General features: G+C 45.3%; 1 protein-coding gene and 1 long non-coding RNA gene across 6 annotated transcripts in view; both read right to left on the bottom strand.

Moving 5' to 3' along the window:
* The window catches only part of ATG7 (autophagy related 7), a 268,195-nt gene that overhangs the window by 22,340 nt on the left and 221,933 nt on the right, over positions 1-23,922 (bottom strand). The window lies entirely within an intron of this gene.
* On the bottom strand, positions 4,417-5,366 carry LOC126949083 (uncharacterized). Its single transcript, XR_007723586.1, has 2 exons — positions 5,167-5,366; positions 4,417-5,134 (listed from the first exon to the last, which is right to left on the bottom strand). It is a non-coding gene; the product is annotated as an uncharacterized LOC126949083 (long non-coding RNA).

Genomic DNA, 23,922 nt, shown 5'->3' with positions numbered 1-23,922 from the left:
GCTGGGGTGGTGCAAAGATAACAAGACTCAGGTCCTCCTCCAAAGCACTTTTAACTCTCAACAAAATAATTCATTTTTACTGACTGCTGAGTGCATTTCAGGCACCCTGCTAACCACACCTCACGTGTTACCTAGACCCATCCTCGCCACAAGGGGAGATGGTGTTATTGTTAACCTCATTTCTTGGGAGAAAAGCCTGTATTCTTTGTTTTGTTTTTTTACTACAGCATTTTACTCTGTCACGCAGACTGGAGTGCAGTCGCACAATCATGGCTCACTGTAGCCTCGGCCTGGGGACTCAAGCAGTCCTCTGTCTCAGCCTCTTGAGTAGCTGAAACCACAGGTGCGCACCACCAACTTGGCTAATTTTTAAATTTTTTGAACAGACGGGACCTTGCCATGTTGCCCAGGCTGGTTTCTAACTCCTGGGCTCAAGCAATCCTCCTGCCTTGGCTTCCCAAAGTGCTGGGATTACGGGCACGAGGCACTCCGCCCAGCCTGAGAAGCCTGTGTTCCTCACCACTGATTCCATCTCCCTCTCTGTGCCTCCACCCCCTTTCCAGACTCAGCTCCATCCTCCTCCGCTTCCTCCTCTGTTTTGGGCCATAGCACACACCACTTCTGGTTTACCCCTTGCAGATGATGTGTGCTGGCTCCTTGAGATCAGCGACTATGCATTAAGTTTTGTGTCTACAGCATCTCATGTGGTGCACTGCATCAATAAATGCTCAACACATCAGAAATCATACTCAATACACACTTGTTGAATGAGCAAATCTTCTTCTTTTGAATCTTAGGAAACTTGGGGGCAAGAACCCCAGTCCTGCAGTACCCATAGTCCCTTATGGGGGAGGGGAGGTGGGGACAGGAGAGAGGAGGAAGAGGAGGAGGAGGAGGAATAAAATGCAATCTTTTAGTTTCTTTTCTTTTTTTTTTTTTTTTTTGAGACGGAGTCCCGCTCTGTCCCCCAGGCTGGAGTGCAGTGGCCGGATCTCAGCTCACTGCAAGCTCCGCCTCCCGGGTTTACGCCATTCTCCCGTCTCAGTCTCCCGAGTAGCTGGGACTACAGGCTCCCGCCACCACGCCCGGCTAGTTTTTTGTATATTTTTTAGTAGAGACGAGGTTTCACCGTGTTAGCCAGGATGGTCTTGGATGGTCTTGATTTCCTGACCTCGTGATCCGCCCGTCTCGGCCTCCTGAAGTGCTGGGATTACAGGTTTGAGCCACCGCGCCCAGCCCAGTCTTTTAGTTTCTAAGTCAAAACAAGTGATCATTTTCTAAGAGATGATTCTGGGAGAGATTTGATAAAATGATGCCAACAAAGTGTTTAAGCGCAGTGCTTGGCACACAGTAAGCACTCAATAAATGTTAGCTGCTCTATTATTAGACCTTTTTCTTTTTCTGAGACAGGGTCTCACTCTTGTCACTCAGGCTGAAGTGCAGTGGTGGGATCTGGGCTCACTGCAGCCTCAACCTCCTGGGCTCAGGTGATCCTCCCACCTCAGCCTCCCAAGTAGCTGGGACTACAGACATGTGCCATCATGCCTGGCTAATTTTTTCTAAAGACAGAGTTTTGCCACGTTGCCCAGGCTGGTCTCAAACTCCTGGGCTCAGGCAATTCACCTCCCTCCGCATCCCAAAGTGCTGGGATTACAGGCATGAGCCATTGCACCCGGCCTAGACCAGTTTTATGGTATGTTGTCAGGGTACAGTTTAGTGTAAACCAATATGCAGATTTGTAGACCATGTGATTGTCCCTTGGGCTTAAGGAAATCTACAGACAGGTGAGCACCCGAATGCCAGCCAGTAATGGACTGGCACACAGGGGGCGGTGGGACCTCAGGAAGGTGCTTTGCCTTGCCAGGTGGGTTGCACCCCAGTGCGTTCATAAACAGGGTCGGACCTAAGTGCCAAGCATTAAGTGACCTGTTCCTCAGTGCCCCCCACCTCTCAGGCTAATGCACAGTGGTCCCTGTCCCACACTCACATTCATACTCTTCCTTGACTTCCTCTGGACTCCGCCTTGGCTGGGGACCCTGCATAGCCCCTTTCTTCTAGACTGCCAGACCTGCCTGGGGCAGGACAGTGGGGTTTTAGTCTTGACTCTGTACCTATTACCTGACAGCACCAGGCAGAAGAACTTCTCTGTGCCTCAGTCCTTCCCTGTCAAACAGCCAGAGAGGCAAGAAGCCTGCTCTGCTGACTCCATAGTCCTGTGGTGAGCAGACAGATTAGCCAGGACCATGGTGAGGAAGGCAGTCTTCCTTGTATTATTTTATTATTATTTTTTTGAGACAGAGTATCACTCTGTCACCCAGGCTGGAGTACAGTGGTGTGACCTGGGCTCACTGCAACCTCTGCCTCCCAGGTTCCAGCAACACTGTTCCCTCAGCCTCCCAAGTAGCTGGGATTACAGGTGTGTACCACCACGCCTGGCTAATTTTTATATTTTTAGTAGAGACAAGGTTTCATTCACCATGTTGACCAGGCTGGTCTTGAACTCCTGACCTCAAGTGATCTGCCTGACTCAGCCTCCCAAAGTGCTGAGATTATAGGCTCGGTCTTCATTTTAAAGGTAAAACTTGGAAATTATTTGTTATTAAGAAGGTTTGAAGAGAGAAAGACGCTGGCTCAGTGGGGGTCACTGCTGGAGGTGGGGTCAGGAGGGCAACAGTGGTTGGTCTCAGAGGAGGGGATACATTTCACCATCAAGTCTAGAATGGGCGCTGGCTGGAAAGAATTTGGGGTTTTTCTTGCATTTATCTTTGTGTTTCTTGCATTTCTTTAAAGCAAATCACTATTTCCCAGTTCAGCATCCAAGTTTCTCAAAACTGATGAAAGACAGTCTGGAAGCTATACTCCTGTGCCCAGCTCAGGTCATTCTGGCTGTTTAAATGCAGAAGGTGGCAATGCATAGAGCGCTTTCGGAGTATGGCCAGGCAGCCTGCTAACAACACAGGGACTGCACACGCACCACACGCCCACTGCTTTCCTCTGAGAGCATGCCACTGCTTGCAGGGCCTCGCTCTCTCTGGGAGCCGCTCTGACAAATGCTTTAATTGTTCAAAGCAGACAGTTTGTTTAGTCATGTCTGCTGAGGTGGGAAGGGTATTATAACACATCTGTGCTGGCTCTTTCTGCGTGGGTCATCCAGTTCTCAGGCCTGACTGCAACCCACCACCCTCCAGCCAAGAGCGAGAGGCGTCCTCAAAAAAGCCAACAGCATCTCTGATCCAAGTAGAAGGTCCTCCTCTGTCCAAAACACATACATGCACTTTCAAAGGAAAAGGAGAGAGAGGGAAGTCTCTGGGCCCCTCCTGTGTCCTGGGGAGAGGATGGTGGTGCAGATGGGTCATGCTGGGGTGAGGAAGAAAAGGGCAAAGGAGCAAAAGGTGACAGAGCCAACACCTGAGGGGCTGACGGCCACAGAGCCATCTCAGCATCCCTGGTACCTTCGGGCAGAGACACAAACTCTCTGGTCCTTTCTGCCCTATCCCCTCCCACTGCCACCACGATGATGTGTGGGGTGTCCCCTGCCATGCTAGCCACTGCAGAGACCCAGGACATTGCTAACCAGGTGAAGCCTCATATTACGAGAAAAAAATTAAGTTCCCTATTTTTAAGGCTGTGGTATTCCAGAGCCAGCTGTGGTCACAGAGACAGACTTCACGTTGCTGATAACATCATATGCTTCCAAGTACTTACAAGTCTCCCTCATGAAAACAAGCCCTTGACCTCATCTGACTACCAGCCCAAGGCCAACAGGACACGCTGCCGTATTTCTTCCTGATTTTGAAGGCCCTTCATCCATACGACTTAAGACTGAAAACCATTCTCTGTTGTTTGAAGCCACGTATCCGGCAACATAAAATCAATGTCATCTATAGGCTGTGCTGCTTGTGGTAGGAGGGGCATAGTTAGCAGCTTCTCTTGTGTTGCAGTTCCTAAATGTTTTTGGATTTTTCCTCCCAATCAATGATCTCAATTACTTTCAAAGAAGGCTATATATTATCTTTAAATATTTATGTTTTAAGTCTTAAAAAAACAAAGCAAACCCCAACTCCACCCTGGCTGGCTTTGGAGGTGCCCTAGAATGTCTGCCTCAGTCTCTTCACTCCCAGGCCTTCCTTGGCCCCATCCCCCTCCCATGTCCTCCTGTCCACCTACACGAGTATTTTCCACTGTCACCTGAATGTACTGCTCCCTGTTTTCCACAGTGCCTTCCATATGGTATTTCTTCTACCTGAAATGTCCTCCAGGCCCACCTTTGCAATTCCTATCCATTCTGCAGAAAGCCTCTCCCCACCTCTCCCCCCTACACTGACAGTCTGACTGGATATGCAGTCATGAGTCCAACATCTTATTTATGACGTATCTTCCACTGTGTCCCTGAATTATGATTTTATTCTCATAATGTTGTTTTAACTTTTTTTTTTTTTTTTCTGAGATGGAGTCTCGCTGTCACCCATGCTAGAGGGCAATGGCATGATCTCAGCTCATTGCAACCTCTGCCTCCTGGGTTCAAGCAATTCTCCTGCCTCAGCCTCCCAAGTAGCTGGGACTACAGGTGCCCGCCACCACGCCCAGCTAATTTTTGTATTTTAGTAGAGACGGAGTTTCACCATATTGGCCAGCCTGGTCTCGAACTCCTGACCTTGTGGGTCTTCCCCCCTCAGCTTCCCAAAGTGCTGGGATTACAGGCATGAACCACTGCACCTGAACTGTTTTAACTTTCTATGTGCATTTTGTATTGTGTATTCTGGTAGGCTCTATGTCAGACTGTGATATCAGAGGTAAGCAATTTTCTCTGTAGTTTTCTCAAGGTCTCTGATGGTGGCCAACACACAGGAGGTACGCAACCATCTGACTTCCTGGATACTGGTGACTGTAAATGACTGACTGCGATTCCTCTGAAGGTAGGATAGCTATCTTATGTTTTTTAAGGTATGTGCTGTTATGACTTCAATAAACCCCGGCACATAAGCAGGGGCTGCTCCTTGCTGATTTAATAACAGCAGCTCAAGATATATTTGTTGAATGAAGTCAATATTGTTGCGGGCTATAAACAAGATTCAGTACAGAAAACCTTGCCTTGTGAAATGGTTACCTTTCAAACCAGAAGAGCTAGAAAGAACTTTACTTTCAAAAAAGAGTTTCAAACAGAACTTTACTTCGTAAGGTGTTCGTTTACTTTGCTGTGCATATTCTCGTGGTCCCCAACATGAGAAGGTGACAGAAAGCCCACAACTGAAGCAGAAGGGACCACACGTGGGTGATCTTCAAGCAACAGGCAAAGCAGGGAAGATTTAATGATTCAAGATGACAGGCAGGACTACAGGATGCATCACAAATCAGCTCACTCCTGCATTTCTGCATGGATACGGGCGATAAATTACTGTGTTTGTAGTCACAAACAAGGAAACGAAAATACCTTCTCTGGAACAAAATCTTACCTATGTTGGCTGTTACAACATCTGAAATAGGAAAGACATCTGAAAGGCCTTATATAACTGTAACTTGTGAGTTTTTTAAATTAAGACTAGGAGTATTACTCAACCTCTTTAAACTATAACCCATTTGTTACAGGCAAATCTTAAAGCAGTTAAAATCCTTTCTAGGATAGAATTTTCTCAAACTTTGTTTGCCTCCTGTATGACTGTGGGGCATACATTGTGACTGTCATGTCTATGACCACAGATCTCTGTGTTCCTTCCCATACAATCCTGATAATACTGATAATTGTTTTGAGGTGTTTATATAGCATGAAAAATAGTTCAGTGCCACTGATGATATCCCATGAGTTCCCAGGAATGCAAATTCTTAACTATGGTATTAGTTTCCTAGGGACAGGTAGAAGAGAATGACATTATCTCAGGAATAAAAGGATGGTTCAATATAAGGAAAAAAAGGCCAGGTGTGGTGGCTCATGCCTGTAATCCCAGCACTTTGGGAGGCCAAGGTGGGTGGATCACCTGAGGTCAGGAGTTCAAGACCAGCCTGGCCAACATGGTGAAACCCTGTCTCTACTAAAAATACAAAAATTAGCTGGGTGTGGTGGCATGTGCCTGCAATCCCAGCTACTCAGGAGGCTAAGGCAGGAGAACTGCTCAAACCTGCAAGGCAGAAGTTGCAGTGAGCTGAGATCGCGCCTCTGCACTCCAGCCTGGATGACAGAGTGAGATTCCACCTCAAAAAAAAAAAATTTAGTAATTTAATATACCACATTATTAGTTTTTATATAAGGACAAAAAATCAAACATCTCAAGAGAGACAGAAAAAGTTTTTACTTCACTCACAATTTTAATAAAACAGAAAATCAGTAACAAAAGGGAACTTCCTTAATAAAATCTACAGCAAACATGATGGTAAATGGTAAAACTTTAGATTCATTCTTAACAAAGTCAGGAACAATTTAAGGAATCTGCCATAAGCAGTTCATTTCAACATTATTTTGGTAGCCTTAGTCAATGCAGTAAAACAAGAACATACAAAAATCAATAGTTTTGCTATATACCAATAATAATCACTTTGAAAAACTGTAGTAGCATTAGGGACATTGCTAATAATCCTACTGCTTATAAGTTGGCATCTTAAAAAAAATAGTCAAAATTCTATTATGGTAAGAGTTCTTGATGAAGATTATGTTTCTTGTTGTCTGAGGTTTTTTTTTTTTTTGTAGTTGTTGTTTTTGAGACTTGAGTCTCACTCTGTCACCTAGGTTGGAGTGCAGTGGATTGATCACGGCTCACTGAAGCCTCGGCCTCCCTGGGCTCAAGCGATCCTCTCGCCTCAGCCACCTGAGTATCTGGGATTACAGGCATTCACCACTACGCCTGGCTAATTTTTGTATTTTTTTGTAGAGATGGGGTCTCGCCATGTTGCTCAGGCTAGTCTTGAACTCCTGAGCTCAAGCGATCTGACTACCTCGGCTTCCCAAAGTGCTGGGATTACAGGCGTGAACCATGGTGCCTGGCCCTTGATGAAGATTATGATTCAAGATTACAGAATCTCATATTCTGCCTGTGAATTTGGGAAACAGAGCAGCAGTTATCACATTTATATCAGCACAGCATTGAACAGTTTACCAAGTCTAGTCAACTATCACAATAACATTTTAAATTCTCAAAATAATCCTGTGAGAGAGGTAGAGTCTCTACTTTACACATGAGGAATTAAAGGTGACAGAACTTTTCAGCAGCTGCTAGTGGTCTTTTGATTTAAAGATGGTTATAACTGGCGAGGTGCAGTGGCTCACGCCTGTAATCCCAGCACTTTGGGAGGCCGAGGCGGGCGGATCACGAGGTCAGGAGATCAACACCATCCTGGCTAACACGGTGAAACCCCGTCTCTACTAAAAATACAAAAAATTAGCCGGGCGTGGTGTCGGGCGCCTGTAGTCCCAGCTACTTGGGAGGCTAAGGCAGGAGAATGGCGTGAACCCAGGAGGCAAAGCTTGCAGTGAGCCGAGATCGTGCCACTGCACTCCAGCCTGAGCGACACAGCAAGACTCCGTTTCAAAAAAAAAAAAAAAAAAAAAGGCTATCACTAGATATTAATGCTGGCTGCATAAAAGGTATTAATCAACAAACAAATGAGTATCTGTCACATACAAGAGCAAAGGAGTAAAAAAAAAAATAACATCACATGTCTTACTGTGAACCTCTTATGAGTAAAGTTAATCATTCAGGCTAAAGAGGGGACATTTTGTTTCTTCTTTTCAAGGAATAGTTAAATAAATAAATAATTTCTACTTTCACTGGCTGGGTGTGGTAGCTCATACCTATAATCCTAGCACTCTGGGAGGTCAGGGCGGGTAGATCACCTGAGGTCAGGAGTCCAAGACAACCGTGGCCAACATGGCAAAATCCCATCCCTACTAAAAATACAAAAATTAGCCGGGTGTGGTGGTGCATGCCTGTAGTGCCAGCTGAGGCTGAGGCAGGAGAATCACTTGAGCCCAGAAGGTGGAGGCTGCAGTGGGCCGAGATCATGCCACTGCACTCCAGCCTGAGTGACAGATCCGTCTCAAAAATAAATAAATAAAGTGAGATTTGCACAGACAGAGGAATAAATACCCTTAAACTTCATAGTAAATTCTGAAGCAGCTAGGGAAAATACAGAAATATATAAGGTTTCTTCTGTGTTATTTTAAACATCTGCTTGCTGATTTAGGGCCATGTTCTTAATCTGTAGGACATAGAACCTCACCTACAGGATGACAGGACAATGGGGATCTGCTATGGACTCAGAATGTCTGGTTTTTTTTATTTTGTTTTGTTTTTCCTGTTTTTTTTTAAAGTGACAGGGTTTTGCTGTTGCCCAGGCTGGAGTACAGTGGCATGATTATAATTCACTGCAGCCTCCAAATTGTGGGCTCAACTGGTCCTCCCACCTCAGCCTCCCGAGTTGCTGGGACTACAGATGTGCACTACCATTCTCGACTAATAATTATTTTTATTTTTAGGAGAGATGGGGTTTCGCCATGATGTCCAGGCTGGTCTCGAACTCCTGGGCTCAAGTGATTCTCCTGCTTAGGCCTCTCAAAGTGCTGGGATTACAGGTGTGAGTCACTGTGCCTGGTATTTATTAAAGCATAAAAAACAGACTATACATTCTTTATTAGAATTCTGCTTTTCTGAGAAATATGTAGCACCAGTTTGTATGGAACTTGTGTATTTCTGTAATATTTCACAGTTGAAGGGAAACCCCAAATCCCATTTCTCAGAACTCTAACCCAGTTTCCCAGTGGGGAAAGAGTGGGAATGGGCTTCTCCATTGTGGCTGGAAAGCAATGTCTTCCTTCGTCTGTGTTTCAACTTCAGCTTAACTAAGCCACAGCACAGCTAGCTAAGGGGAGCCTGCCAGGTACACAATCAGAGGAAGGGGGCCCACAGAACAGTGGAGAGATTTGGGGTTCCTTTTGATGGAACAGAGAATATTTCAAGCTGCTTTTGAACTGAGACTTTAAAAAATTGTTTTGTCTGTTTTGGCCTGGGGCTGCATACTTGAAATGATAAAAGCAGTTCTTTCAACTCAACTTTAAATCACAGAGTTCCCACAGCTAGTGTCAACATGCAGAGTGCAACAGCTCTAGAAAAGAAGGGGTGGGGGCTGGGGGCTGGGGCTGGGGACCATGAAGTGTTGCACTTATTACCAGACAAGTGGAAACAGAAGATTCTGTGTCCAGTCCAGGTCCGCTCTCCCCATCCCTTGCTATGCATTTGGCTGATTTCCCCTCACTTTTTCTAGTTTTTCCATGTTAGCTGGATTTAGCAACTGCTGTTTTGGCCGTAATCAGAGATCAAGTGTGGTATAATTATTCTAACATCACAAGGTACAGTTTTGTTTCCAGGGCCGACATTTTAAAGCCTTTGTTGCTTGCTCAGTGCCAACATCACCAGAGCACTTCCTCTAGAGTGTGCAAAGGAAATCAGGCCCAGAGCAACACCGTAAATCAGGTTTTCGTGAGGCCCAGCCCTCCCAAAGGCAAATCAACGTTTAGGGCTCCCTGAGGAATGGCAGCACAGACTTCTCCATCACTCTAAATCAAACACTTCAGTTGCACATCACCTCTGCCTAAAGGAAGAATGGGTTGTCCGGGAACAAGTCATGCATGTGGTAAAAGTTAACAATAATCCTCCCTGTTTCTTCTGTCTAGGCCTAGAGACAGGCCAGATAGATGTACCCCGTATGTGGTGGGTCACCAAGGTGGAGGGCAAGATCATCTTTGGCTAAGAATTTTATGAGGATTATTTAAAACATAATTGAAGGTTCCCTACTTCCCCTCTCCTGCACTCCCCCACTGCCCCGCCCAAGAAAGAGAAGAGATGGAAAGGTACTAATTTTAGTTAATAGGCCAAGCATTTATATAGAACAGTCATCATGACTTCTGACTGATCCTCCAACCTGGGGATGTTCTCAGGAATGACTTGGGTTGGGCTATATTACAAGCACCAAAGGAAGCATTTCCTACAGGACACAAAATTATGTCAGCAACATTTGCGACATACTTTATAAAGTACAGGCACCTCTGAAAAGCCCCAAAAGGCGTCATTGTGTCCATTTTACAGATGAGAAAACAGGGCTGAGAGAGGAAAAGCAAGTGGCTTGAGATCACACAGCTGGTAGGTGGCAGGCTGGGACCTGACCTCAGATACTTTTGGTTCTAGATCCAGAGCTGTCTACTAATTTGTGAAAGGGAGCCTTCAGACACTAAATCAAAACAGCATGCATGCTCACAGTCTGCGTCACAAGCTCAAAGCAGTCTAGGCCTGGGGTGGGCATTTGACAGGCTATTCTGAAGGTTATAGTTTACTTGAATTTATTGTTCAGTCATATGAAATTACCCACTGAAAGCTTTGGGTAGACCATTTTGGTATAAATGACCTCTAGAATTTTAGTCTGAATTCTGTGAATAATTATGTCTGCTGCCTTGGGGCACAACTCCTTCTGGTTCACGCCCCTCCCAGCTCTGTCCAGCTTCTTGCAGGAGTGTCTCAGTGGCCTTGCCTAAGTCCTGGTGACTTACTCAGCCGACCTGCAGAACTGTGAACAGTGTGAGGCTCATCTGCTCATCTCATTAATAAATCATGAGCTTATTCCGGAATTCCCCAGTGTCCCCGAGAAAGCCCAGAATCATCTCCAAATTACTGTAAACCCACCTATAGTCAGGAGAAAGGAGTGAAGGCACAAAAGGTGGGAAGTTCCAAAAATACATGACTCTCCCAGCTTCGGGGTGTCAGGGTTCCCTGATACTCCATCAACATGGTCTGCCAGCCTCTGTGTGATGGCTCACCTCTTCCACAGGGCTGTTCCCAAGTAGGGCATGGCTAGCTGAAAGGAGGTGAATGCACTTGGAAGGCATACAATTCTCCTCCTCCCAAGAATAACCTTGTAATGCTTGGGTTAAGGGCTTGAGTTCTGGGGATAGACAGATCTGAAACAGAACCCTGGCTTGGTCACTTACTAGCTGATGACCTAGGGGCAAGTCACTTAACACTCTATGGCCCTTAGCGTCCCTTTCTACAAAATGCAGATAACAATGGTAGCTATGTCAGGACTGCAGTGAGGACCAACAGCATAAAGAGTTGAGTGCCATACAAGTAGGCTTTATCTACCTTGTTATTGTTGTCGGCAGCGGTGGCAATCTAGAGTCATTCCATGTCAGGAAAATTCCCCACAAAACTTCCTGGGCTGGCCGGGCCATGCTGCTCCCACGGCAGCCCTGGCAGCAGACCAGGAGCAGATCCCTCACTTGGCTTGCTCCTTCCCCCTGCCCTGCCGTGCGATGCGCCTTTTCCCCAACCTAGGACATCACCTCTTTTTCTCCACCACCACATGTCCCTCATCTCTGGGTTTATGAGTCTGGGTGAGGTCACCCTCTGTGACTCTTAGCCACCCTTTCCTGTGCCGGTCCCAGTCACACTCTGCTTTCCCCTGGTCTTTCTCGGCATCTAGCATGTATGGCCAGCGTTCTCAGGCCCCTGTGCTCCCATGGCACTGGCCTTCCCAATTCATGACTACCAACGGCAACCAATGTCTGCCTAGGGCTCTACTGATCCGAAATGCTATACACCTATGATCTCATGATCTGTCATCTGTTGGAACGATGTCTCAGCGTTGCTGCGAGACAGGCATTTTTACCATGATCCCCATGTCACGGAAAGGGAAACTGGGAACCCAACGGTCTACAGCTGTCTACTCTGCTATTTTCCCTCTCAGGCCCCTGCATGGGGCCTGGAGCAACTGCTACCCCCCTGGTGCTGATAGGCAGCCTTAGTGCAAGGAAATGCTCATTTGTTTGCAGAATGTTGGCCCCATGGAAAAGACTCACAACCAACTGTGCCTACTTCTCAGGGAAGAATGCTGGCGGGTGAGGTGTGGGGTGGCTCCTACTAAAAGCTGACTTTTTCTTTATTATTATTAAATGCTGACATAATGAAGAAGGAAAAATCACTTCCCAAACACATTGCCAGTTACTGACAAGCCAAGGCCCAGATCCACAGAATGAGGTCTGTAAGACCAAGCTTGTCAGGTGGCCATAATGGCTGCTGTGAGGTACAGGGCGAGCTCAGAAGTGTAGAATGTGTGTGCTGAGGCCCTGCTTTCACCCACACTTGTTGTTTGCTGTGGGTCCATTTCCTCTGCTGCCTGTATATGTGGTCCTCCAGGGCCAGCACAGCATCTTCCTCATCCCCATGTCCCCAGTCCATCTGGTATGGTGCCTGGCATGGCAGCCACCATCAGTAGCCATAATAGCTACTGGTTAGCACATACTCACTGCTGAGCTATAAGCGGAATTATAGCTCTTTAATCCTCAAAATACCCCTTAAACTAGGAGGGAAGTAGATGTATCAGCTCCACTTGTTTACTGAGTGAATAAACAAACGGAAGAGAATGGCCTTTCAGACATTTGAGTTCTCTACTTGAACACTGCTGGAGAAGTTTTTAATAAACCAGGGCTTGTCCGCTCACGGTAGAGGAGCATAACGAGGTGTGGAGCATGAGTTGGGGTCTGCCTAAGTGGGTTCAAATCCTGGCTCTGCCATCTTTTAGCTGTGTGACTCTGAGTAGGTTTACTGACATTCTCTGAGCCTGTTTCCTTGTCTCACAAGACCTTGTGAAAGTTAAATGAATTCATGTGCAAAAGTCTCAAGCACACAGCTGCCATCTGGGGATGGGACGGGATCTCTCCTTTCCTCACTCCTGCAACATCAGCACAGCCTTGAGCTTGTATGAAGGTGGCTCCAAAGCTATTTCCATGGTAAGGTGCCAAAAAATGTGTCATTATCTGGAAGTGGGGAGGGGAAGGAGAAAGTGAAGATGATTTGCTTTGAAACAGAAGATGCTTAAGATAGTATAAAAACTCCTCTCACTGCCTGCCTTCCACGATGACAGCAAATAACATGATGAAAGCAAGACAGCTTGTTCCCAATTTACCCCTCTGCACTGAGAAAGAGAGAAAGAGTCAGCCGCTGGTGCTTCTCAAGTCAATCCCAAGAATAGCATCAAAACAAAATCTGAGTAAGATTCACCATCCAGAAATACTGCGTCAAGGAAACAGAGTCTGAAATAACCTTCGCCTATTTATTTCCTCATCATTAAAATGGGGATTATAACAGTACCCAAGTTCCTTACATGAAACAATATAATGGTCAGTTTTTCTTAGTTTCAGGAAACTCATTGGTATAAACATGGAACTTTATTTCTTTTGCTGGTTAAAAAAATTGTTTTTAAAAGATAAAGTCAGCTTTAGAGGCCACAATATTTTCAAATAATAACAGCTCACTGGGCAAGGGATTTGCACTCTGGGAAATTTGGCAAGTTGGTGTTTCAAAATTAAAATTTGGGGAGAAATGTTTGAAGATCAATGAAAGATAGCACCGGACTCTATATTTACTTATATAAGGTTTTTGTTTTTTTTTTTAAATCTTGATGAAAAATTTAATTAGACTAGAATTGCAGAACTGCAAGAGAATTCTGAGATCAACAGGTCTTTTTCCTTCATTTACCAGCTGAGAAACTTGGGGCCACAAGAGATTAACACATTGTTTACCTTACCAGTTGAATTCAATACTTTAAGAAATAATTGTTAAAATTCAGTGAAAGTTATTCTCTTGAAAAGTACACTGCTTTTCAGCTCCTATCAAGTTTTTCCCTATGCTTCAACGATCCTGATTATCAATTTGGGTATGGGCCACTTTGGGAAAGGCTGTCAAATGTATACTCTAGAATCCAACAACTCCCAGATGTCCATCTGTATCTCAGGTTCTGGTCAAAGTCTGATGTAGCAAAGAAAGAAAGTAACAAAGAGTGATCTGCACTCAGGTTGTTTTGTCCCAGGTGTTTTGTTTTGTTTTGTTTTTTGAGATGGAGTCTCGCTCTGTTGACAGGCTGGAGTGCAGCGGCATGATCTCGAGTCACTGCAACCTCCGCCTCCTGGGTTCAAGCGATTCTCCTGCCTCAGCCTCCAAGTAGCTGGGACTATAGGCGCATGCCACCACACCCAGATAATTTATATATTTTTAGTAGAGATGGGGTTTCACCATTGTTGGCCAGGCTGGTCTCAATCTCTTGACCTCGTGAACCACCCGCCTTGGCCTCCCAAAGTCCTGGGACTACAGGCGTGAGCCACTGCACCCGGCCTTGTCTCAGGTTTTTCAATACAGTCTTGACCTGGCATTCAGTATCCTCATAGCATGGTTCTAATCAACCTTCTAGCTTTATTTCCCTTTTCCTGCTCCCTTTCTCTACAACTAGTCTTTCTCTGATTGCCCCGCCCTCAAAGCAAGCCATCTAAACTAGACCCCAGGGAAGCACCTTGGTCCCCTCCCTCTCTCCCACCCACCATCCACTCACCAGAGTTTGTACGTTCTATCTTTTCAACATCGATTCAATTATCCACTTCTTTCTAGCCTGTGCTCTCTGACTAGGACTCCTTGAGCCAGCCTGATCATCCCTAATCCGTCCTTCACACTGTGCCCATCTTTCTGAAGTAGGAATCTGATCATACCACCCTGCTAAAAACACCCTGGTTCTCCCCATGGCATGTGGTGCCCTTGTGTAGCCGGCAAAACCTTGCATGGCCCAGCCCTGGCCTGTGCCTCAACTCAATTGCCTGACCCTCTCCAGCTCTGCTGAGCTACCTAAGTCACAGATGGTTTCTCTTCTCATCTCTGCCCTCTTCCATGTGTCATTTCTGTGGCTTGGAATGCTCTTCCTTCATTCTCTTTCTGGCCCTTTCTCGTCACACCTTAGACGTGCATCTTCCTCTCGAAAACCTCTAGTGAAGCCTCCCAGGGCCAGGCGGTACCCTCCTCTGGCTTCCTCTGGGTACAGACGAAGAACCTGGGCATTGTTCTCCATCTCAGCAGGCCTCTGTGTGCCTGCTGACTCCAACTAGACTGACCAGAGATCCGTAAGGACAGGGATCGAGTTTTTTTTCTTTTAATTCACTGCCTCAAAATTCCTTTGTGCATTACCTATTCATCCCCTTCTCTCCCTTAACCTCAACCAGTGATCTTACTGTCTCCATCATTGGTTTTTTTTTTTTTTAGGTGGAGTCTGGCTCTGTCACCCAAGCTGGAGTGCAGTGGCATGATCTCGACTCACTGCAAGCTCCATCTCCTGGGTTCAAGTGATTCTCCTGCCACAGCCTTCCCAGTAGCTGGGATTACAGGCATACACCACCATGCCCAACTAATTTTTGCCTCCATAATTTTGCCTTTTCTAGAATGTCATACAGTTGGAATTACTCAGTATGCTGCCTTTTTCAGATTGGCTTCTTTTACTTAGTAATATGTTTGTTTTTTGAGACAGGGTCTTGCTCTGTCACCCAGGCTAGAGTATGGTGGCACAATCTTAGCCCACTGAAACCTCCACCTCCCAGGTTCAAGTGATTCTCCTGCCTCTGCCTCCTGAGTAGCTGGGACTACAGGCACGTGCCACCATACTCAGCTAATTTGTGGATTTTTAGTACAGACGGGATTTTGCCATGTTGACCTCAAGTGATCCGCCCGTCTCAGCCTCCCAAAGTGTTGCAATTACAGGCATGAGCCACTGCGCCCAGCCTCATTTAGTAATATGCATTTAAACTTTCTCCATGTCTTTAATGGCTTGATAGCTCATTTCTTTTTATTAAGGAATATTTGTCTGGATGGACCACAGCTTATTTCTCCATTCACCTACTAAAGGACATCTTCCAAGTTTGCTTCCAAGTTTTGGCAATTATGTATAAAGCTGCTATCAAGTGCAGGTTTTTGTGTGGACCTATTATCAACTAATCTGGGTAAATCTCAAGGAGTGCAATTGCTGGATCATACGGTAAGAGTGTGTTTAGTTTTAAGTGGCTGTGCCATTTTGCATTCCCACCAGCAATGAATGAGAGTTTCTGTTGCTCCACATCCTCACCACCATTCGGTGTTGACAGTGTTTTGAATTTTGGCCTTTCTAGTAGGTGTGTAGTGGTATCTAGTCATTTTAATGGGCATATGATGTGGAACATCTTTTCATGTGTTTATTTGCCATCTGTGTATCTTCCCTGATGAGTTGGGGATGCATTCTTTTCATCTCAGAGTCCCCAGAAACTAACATAGCAATTGGTACAGAGTTGGTGCTCAACAAACATCAGCTTAGGAACTATGTCCTATGTTTAAAAAAAAAAAGGAATGTGAGCTGTTCCCAAAACGTATGTCCTCCCCCATGCCTCTACCCTGCCCTTCCACACACTTTCTGATCTTGAGCGCAGGCTACCCAGTCATCAAGGCTGAGACTTCCCATGGCCAGTAGTGTCTCACGCTGGCTTCAAGCTCCACAACACTGTTTTTTTCAGCTTCTCTTGTGGTCTAGACTGTCTTTAGCCAAGCAAGACAATTCACTGTCTTATTCCCCATTAAACTGTACCTACACTCTTTGAAGAAAAGGCCACCATCTTACTTAAAAAATTTTTTTAAAATTCATGTGATAAAACTGATGCATGTGTGTATAATAGAGAGAGAACAGTTATCTGAGGCTTAATGTATACATGTGGCTGTGCAGCCCACTGACCCATGTCACCATTTTCAATTCTGTCATTACCCCTGGGACAATGTCTTGTCAATATACACTTGAGGCTGGGAGTGGTGGTTCCTGCCTGTAATCTCGCCTGTAATCAGGAGTTCAAGATGAGCCTGGCCAACACAGCAAAACCCCGTCTCTACTAAAAATACAAAAACGTGCTGGGCATGGTGGCATGGGCCTGTAATCCCAGCTACTCAGGTGGCTGAGGCAGGACAATCTCTTGAACCGGGGAGGTGGAGGTTGCAGTGAGCCAAGATCATGCCACTGCACTCCAGCCTAGGAAACAGAGTGAGACTGCATCTCAAAAATACATATGCGTGCACGCGCGCACACACACACGCACACACACACCAGACACAATGAGTAGAAATGCTGGCACCACCTCTCAGTTGAGACATTAACACACTGAAAAGTGGCAAGTGTTATCGTGTCCCTTTTCTTGAATTAAAACTAAAATTCAACTTCTATCAGATCTTGGGAACGAAGCATTTTAAAACCTAGGCCGGGCGCGGTGGCTCATGCCTATAATACCAGCACTTTGGGAGGCCGAGGCGGGCAGATCACGAGGTCAGGAGTTTGAGACTAGCCTGACTAACATAGTGAAACCCCGTCTCTACTAAAAATACAAAATTTAGCTGGGCGTGGTGGTGCGTGCCTGTAATCCCAGCTACTCAGGAAGCTGAGGCAGGAGAATTGCTTGAACCCGGGAGGTGGAGGTGGCAGTGAGCTGAGATTGCGCAACTGCACTCCAGTCTGGGTGACAGAGTGAGACTCCATCTCCAAAAAAAAAAAAACCAATCTAGACCAGATGCACTTGGCAGTTTCTCCTGCGTGGAACATACTTCTCTTTCTTTTCTTCTTGTGGCTAGCACTGTGCTGTGCCAGGGGATTAATTTGTACCTGCCAGAAGGCTCTGAAAAGTGGAGCCATCTAAGTATGCTATGCATATCAGGCCACTGTCGACAACAGAAACAGAAATGCAGCAATCACTTTCTGAGCTTTGGTCATCTTGACGGCTAGTGGCTTACCCGACAGAATCACCATAGAGCTGGCTAGCGCACCACAGAGCTGGGGTGGCTCAGGGTGGGTAACAAGACTGGGTGGCGTTTCCTGGAACAGGATGCCACATCTCATGTCTCCCTCTCCCAGTGGGAAAATCACCAGAGTTCCTTCTGCAGAGGGGAATGAGGCCTGAGCACAGGAAACTGCCTGCTGATCTGAAATGGGAAGGTGAGATGGGTATCCCAAGAAAATGAACTGCAAACGCCCATCTTCAAAGTTAATTATGCTTCTCTTGCAAATCCCGATTATGGGAAGGAAAACAGTTTGCTTAGTAAATGAGAACAGGGGTCTAAAAGTCACACTGGCCAGATTCAAATCTTGACTCAACCATTTTCCTTGGGTTTGTCATCCTGGGCCACTTACTTCATCTTTTTGAGCCTGACTTTCCTTACCAATAAAACAGGGGTGTTAATATTTTCAAGGGTACTTATCAGGATTAGATGAGATAGTCATGTGTTGCACTAAATACAGTGGCTGAGACCTTGTCAGCCAAAAAACCAAAAAACAAAAACAAAAACAAAAAGCTAGGCATGGTGCGTATGAGTAGCTATAGTTCTTTTAGCTACTTGGGAGGCTGAGGTGGGAAGACTGCTTGAGCGTGGGAGATTGAGGCTACACAGTGGTGACAGAGCAAGATCCTGCCTCAAAAAAAGATAAAATAAACCCAGTGCTTGGTACACAGATGTTCATAAGATAGCAGCTACGATTTTTATTCTTGCTGTTGTTATGCTCTCTACCTTTCATAAAGCACTCCAAGTACTAATACATTACCTCATTTGATTTCAGAGTTAATCTGAGATGGAACATTAATCCCGTGCAGTGGCAGAACCAAACCTCAGAGAGTGGATGTATATCACTGCTGACCTGGTTTTCAGGTTCCCTTGGCCAAGCTGCAGCACCAGGCTCTGGAGCCCTTGACCCAGGGGTGGAACTCGGAGACTGAGAACAGTTTCTTCTACTTCCAGTACTTGGTTCAGGAAGTGATAAAGGGCCCGACCCTCAGGGCTAGCGGAAGAAGGGGAGAGGGGTGTGGGAGATCTCTGGGAGGTACGCTAGTTGGAAAGTTAAGGAGACTCAAGGCCACTGGGCGGGTAAAGCCACAGACTCTGGCAAATTATCCAGGGACTCCAAGGTTCCAAATGGCACACTGCTGACCAGTGTAAACATTTAGCCTTTAAGCTATCGCTTCTACCCCAAGCCTGGAAGTCTGACTGCCAAGAACAGTATGGCCAAAAACACTAGGTGAAAAAGAAAGCAGAATCCATTTTTGTTTCATGTTGAAAATGTGCTGTTTGCAGCATGAAGACCTGGGGAAAGGATGTAAAGGACAGTCCTCCAAGGCGAGCCTCTCCCAGCTGACAGCCGGCTTACTGTGCTGGATGTGGGAGGGGAGTTGCACAAAGAGGGAGGGGACAGCTTTGAAGATGGGGGGTTGAGGGGGTCAGGACATCCTCCCTGAAGGCCTGACAAGGCAGCATCTGTATCACTGGGGTGGGGGAGGGGGTGGGGAGAAAGAAGACCTCAAATGAGGCCCCCTTTGGTTCAGTAGCAGTAACTCAGATTTTTTTTTTTTTTTTTTTAACTGGGGCAGGGACAAACTTACGAAGACAAATAAGAGGTAATATCATAAAATATACATTCAAGTATGAATGCAAGGAATTGTTCTGCTTGAGAGCTGGTAGAGATCTATTTCAGGACAGGCAGCCGACTCCTGAGTACAGGTGGCCTGATGGGCGGGGAAGGCACCATTCTTGGGCCGGATGAAAAGAAAGATGATCCTGAAAGAGGGTAAAGATATACGATTTCAGGCAACTCTGTGTCAGGCACGTACCTTCCTTCTAATTTCTGCAGACGCCAGCTGGCTAGGGGAGGGGGAGAAGATGGGCAGGCAGAATAAAGAAAGGATCTCCCCAGTCTTGGAGGAAAACAGGGGAAGCCAGAGGGAGGAAGTTGTTCTGGGTTCAAAGAAATCAACTTAGAAAGCTTCCCTTATAAAAATAGCCATTGGCAAATCCTAGTCTATTTATATCACCCGTCTAAGATCACTATCAGGATCCTGGGCTGAATCACAAGACCCAGTAAATAAGTATGGAGCGCTGGCTGCCTGATTTATGGGAAGATATTTAAACACCACTGGAGCAACTGAGTCAGGGAAAATTTAAGTGCTGGCACCAAACGGTACATTTACAAGTGGATCTCACTTTACAGAAATAGATAGGTTCCTGAAAAGTTGGCTCTAAAATGAATTCAATTAACAGAATCATATTTTCCTAGTGAATCACATTTTAAAATTAGAGATAGATTGGGGGAGGGGTGGCCAAAAAAAACCAACCACACCAAACAACTGTGCCTCTGAGACTAAATAAAAATCACCCTTCATTCAGCAAACTCTAAAACGTCACTTACTTAAAAGGCCATTATAAATGCTCATAAAATAGAAACAATTTGTCAGCAAACATGTCTATGCCTGTGACATACAAGGAGTTGCACCAGGCTTTGTGGAGGCTTATAAAGACACAAGTGTCTGGCCCTCAGGAGCTCACAATTTGGCACTTAAAAAAAAGACACTGAAATTCATGTTGCATCAGAAAAAAAAAACATCGCCCTGGATGTAGACAAATGTGCACACATGAGGGCCCGCCTGGCCCTTTAAGTGTTATCTGGGCCTGGAACAGCTCTGCTCCCTCCTGCCGGCTGCAGCCAACCAAGTTGGCCTCTAAGTACTGCTTTTCAAACTCTATGTTTATAAGCTAAAAGCTGTTGGCCATGTGGCGCTGCGTCATAATTGCTTATTTATTTAGCTAACTTGGAACAAAAAAAACCAACCCATGACCTGGGTGTTTTAATAAAATAAGAAGAGTTAAGGTACTTAAAGCTCTCTGAAAAGTTAAAGGCCTGCACAACCCAAGGGAGTTGTTATTTTAAACTTTAAAGGGCATTTGCTCAAGGGATCTGTTTGTTTGGAAAAAGTCTGTCTCCTTCTACTTATGCTCTCTTGCACATAGAATATTGGTCATTGGTAACAGGAGCAGAGACCTAATTTGTTATTAATTTGTTACTAGTTTTGTAAGTGCAGATCACATGGTACTGAGTTTGCTTTAAGCAAGAGACAAACATACTTCAGAAGCCAACACTTGTGAAGTGTTGGCTCTGTCAGCAACTGCAGGCACAGGCACAGGCACAGAACTGAGGATTATTAGTTCAAAATAGGCTACATAGGGCCGTGCATGGCAGCTGACACATGTAATCTCAGCACTTTGGGAAACTAAGATAGGAAGATCACTTGAGCCCAGGAGTTGGGAGACCAGCTTGGGCAAGATGGTGAGACACTGTCTCTATTACAAAATAATAATAATAATAATAATATTAGCAGGCATGGTGGTGCACCAGCTACTTGGGAGGCTGAAGCAGGAGGATCACCTGAGCCCAGGAATTTGTGGCAGGCAGGGAGCTATGATCAGGCCACTGCATTCCAGCCTGGGCCACAGAGCAAGACTCTGTTTCTTATTTTAAAAATAAAGCTCTATCCCTTAGACCAAGCTTATCTAATGCATGTGGCCCAAGAGGGCTTTCAATGCAGCCCAACACAAATTTGTAAACTTTCTTAAAACAGTATGAGTTTTTTTCTTTTTTTTAAGCTCATCAGCTATCGTTAATGTTAGTGTATTTTATGTGTGGCCCAATGCAATTCTTCTTCCAACGTGGCTCAGGGAAGCCAAAAGATTGGACACTCCCACCTTAGACACTGTGTGCCTCACGAACTGCCACCACCATAGGGGCTTGTCCATAGCTAGTAAGAGTGAAATACTTCCTGTTGACATCTGCTGTAGACCTGAAGGTATACAAAGTTTCAGAGAGTAAACAGCACATTTTTGAAAAAAACACTTTTGTTTTAATTACACAGAGATGAGCCAAGCTGTGGTAGAGGCTGTTGTTTATCCTAATAGCCATTCTTCCCTTCTTCCTTTTACTGATGGAACTCTCCCAGGTTTTTTTTTTAAGAAGGTACAAGGTTGCCCGACTACAGACTACGTTTCCCAGCGTGCCTCACATCCCATGTGACTAATGTTGGCCAATGAGATGGGATGTGAGCAACTGCCAGGTCCAGTCTTTCAAGCAGGAAATGCTTGCCTTCCACTTCCTCTCTTCCTTCCCACATCTAGAGTGTGGACTTAAAATTGCTGGGCTAGCTTTGATAATTCCCAGCAGGGCTTCTTACCCGCTGGGGTCCTCAGACCCTCAAGGAGTCCATGAATAGAATTCACTGGTCTTTAAATTTGGAAGGACAAAAACAACAAAAAAAAACACCTATAACTTTAGCATTTCCTTCAGTTATAATGGAGGGAACAAACCACAGTATTAGCAGTATCCATGCCTCTGTCAATAACAGAAATTACAGGTATTTTCATATCACATTATACTTATGGATTGTCTTGAAATACCACAAATACTCATCACTACTTTGGAGTTACAATAGCCTTTAGGATTGACACTAGAACATTATTTGATGTATTAATAAAGTACATATTACTATGCCACAAGTTTTGGGTTTTTTAAATACTTTGCTAATTGTATTTCAACATAATTAATTTCCTTTGTAACTCTGTGTTTTATTTTACACATTTAAACAAAATTTTTATTTATTTATTTTGAGATGGAGTCTTGCTCTGTCTCCCAGGCTGGAGTGCAGTGGTGTGATCTTAGCTCACTGAAACCTCCACCTCCTGGGTTTAAGCGATTCTCCTGCCTCAGCCTCCTGAGTAGCTGGCACTACAGGTGGATGCCACCTCACCTGGCTAAATTTTTGTATTTTTAGTAGAGGCGGGGTTTCACTATGTTGGGCCTGGCTGTTCTCAAACTCCTGACCTCAAGTGATCTGCCTGCCTCGGCCTCCCAAAGTGCTGGGATTACATGCATGAGCCACTGGGCCCAGCCTGATGTTACACATTTAAAAGCATTAGTCTGTGAAGTGGTCCCTAGGCTTTGTCAGTCTGTAAAGGGATCCATGGCACAAAAAATGCTATGAATCCTTACCTAGGGAATGGCAGAGCAGTAATATTCAGGGAACTCACGCCTGTGGATGACCTTGTAGAGTAGAGCACCCATCAAGTTCTAGACCACTCCTCCTCTAGACCAGGGCTGCCCAACAGAACTTTCAGTGATGATGGAAGTGTTTTCTTGGTTTTTGTTTTCAGACAGAGTCTCGCTCTGTCACTCAGGCTGAAATGCAGTGGCATAATCTCAACTCACCACAACCTCTGCCTCCTGGGTTCAAGTGATTCTCCTGCCTCAGCCCCCTGAGTGGCTGAGATTACAGGCATCTGCCACCATGCCCAGCTAATTTTTGGTAATTTTTTTTTTTTTTTAGTAGAGATGGGGTTTCACCATGTTGACCAGGCTGGTCTCAAACTCCTGACTTCAAGTGATCTGCACCTTGGTCTCCCAAAGTGCTGAGATGATAGGCGTGAGCACATAGGATGACCACACTCAACCAATGATGGAAATGTTTTATCTGTGCTGTCCAATATAGTAGCCTCTAGCCAAGAGGCTACTAAAGTAGCGCTTGAAAAGTGTAACTGAGGAAGTTAACTTTTTATTTTGCTTGATTACATTTAAATAGTCAAATGGGCTTAGCGGCCACCATACTGGATGGTGCAGCTCTAGACTGTTACATGGAGAAACAAGTTTCTATCACTATGATATTTTGGGGTCTTTTACCTTAGCCTATACCTTAACTAATACACAAACCTACCTGCACTCAGTAATAATAAATGTACTAGGGAAAGAAGGTGCATTTATAGAGACCAACTCAAAAAATATACCAACTTACTAACTGAAAGCAAGATTTATACAGAAATGTTCTATTTACAAAGAATTCCCATATATGAATACGACTTATACATGATACTCATAATGCCCCTGTGACTGTGACTGCCTCAATCTTGCTCTCAAAGGGGCTTGGTGACTTTGCTAATTATGAAGATGGTGGAGCCAGGAGTCAATTCTGGATGTTACCACTGCACTGTGTACCTTTCAGCCCTCTGCATGCCTCTAGACAGTCAGAAGTGATAAGACTGCAAAAGACCAAAGGCGAGCACTGACTAGTACCTTAGCCTGTACCTTAATTAATACACTTCCACTTCCTCTCTGATACTTTCATCCATCTGCCTCCAGGACACACAAACATCTGCCAAATCCTTGCAGACACCTGAATTTCCCTAATTCTTGGCAAGGTTCCCATTTCCTGTGGTGTCACTGACTTGCAAGGACGCTTGAGGGCTGAGAGGGGTCTTTAGAAGCCTC

Source organism: Macaca thibetana, chromosome 2 (genome assembly GCF_024542745.1).
Source record: "Macaca thibetana thibetana isolate TM-01 chromosome 2, ASM2454274v1, whole genome shotgun sequence".
Taxonomy (NCBI): domain Eukaryota; kingdom Metazoa; phylum Chordata; class Mammalia; order Primates; family Cercopithecidae; genus Macaca; species Macaca thibetana.
The sequence above is the reverse complement of the archived record's forward strand: the minus strand, read 5'-3'. Positions and strand labels throughout refer to the sequence as shown.